The sequence below is a fragment of the Nanorana parkeri genome, unplaced genomic scaffold (assembly GCF_000935625.1).
Source record: "Nanorana parkeri isolate BGI_ZX_2015 unplaced genomic scaffold, ASM93562v1 scaffold3733, whole genome shotgun sequence".
Taxonomy (NCBI): domain Eukaryota; kingdom Metazoa; phylum Chordata; class Amphibia; order Anura; family Dicroglossidae; genus Nanorana; species Nanorana parkeri.
Window position 1 is genome coordinate 34,477 of NW_017310001.1, and position 1,005 is coordinate 35,481.

General features: G+C 51.2%; 1 protein-coding gene across 1 annotated transcript in view; it reads right to left on the reverse strand.

Moving 5' to 3' along the window:
• Positions 1-324, reverse strand: part of LOC108803445 (rho-related GTP-binding protein RhoG-like) — a 2,281-nt gene extending 1,957 nt beyond the window's left edge. Inside the window, exon 1 of the mRNA XM_018575284.1 lies at positions 234-324. The gene's annotated coding sequence lies outside the window, so the exon portion shown is untranslated. The remainder of the gene's footprint in view (positions 1-233) is intronic.
• Positions 325-1,005: the final 681 nt, after the last annotated feature.

Here is a 1,005-nt window from a genome sequence, read left to right on the forward strand (position 1 = left end):
TGGGGGGGTCTCTCTGATGGGGGTTACGGGGACAGGAAGTGAGGGGGATCTCAGTAATGGGGTCAGACAATGTCGTGTCATACAATACAGCTGGTGATCAGTACACAGAGGACCCGCACCGGGCGGAGTGTTAGTAAATAGCAGGCTGACTCCGCCCCCGTATGAAGACTCTCCGGGGCTTTCCCAGGTGCGCAGCCCAGCTCCTCATACCCCCCTCTCGGTCCCCTCCTCACCCTGCCGCTCTCCGTCTCCCGGCTCTTCCAGCTCTCCGCTCACTTCCTGTATCGGTCCGATCACCACTTCCGACACACCCACCGCGCTGCATTGTGGGGGATGTAGTGCGCGCTGCATTGTGGGAGCTCCGGTTACTGTACTCCGTCGCCGATCCGGCAGAGGGCGATCACACATCGGAAGCCAATGGTAAAAACAGACATTCCAAGGGGAGCCAATCTTGGAGGAGGAACTCTAAAGGGGCCCAATCATAGAGGAAGAACTCCGCAGACAACCAATCACAAAGTAGAAGCTCCCCTTAAAGCTAATCACAGTGAAAGGCTTATTCGGCAGGCCAATCAGAGCTGGCGATCTTGCTGGACGAAGTACAGGGAGCCAATCAAAGACTTGCTATAGACAGTAAATGGCACTGCGATGGTTGCTGCAGATCTACGAGGGAGAGTCAGAAATTATCCGCACTCCGGTTATATTATAGATAAACATTTGCTAATGGTGGACAAGAGAGGAAATCGTGTAGAATAATTACGTAATTGCCTTTTCTAATTCTACATCCGGAGTGCGGATAATTATTGACTCACCTTGGTCATCACTAGACAAGATTACATTGTGTGATTCCCGAGATGTTCAGTTACAGCCGAGATATAAGGAGAGCCGACCGATCACTGAAACCTCAGAAACGGTAACAACAAGTCATTTCCAATGTTTAATCATCTCAAGTGATCCTGCCATGGAGGTCCTTGTTCAGGTACTTCCTGTTATAGGGTGACAGCACTC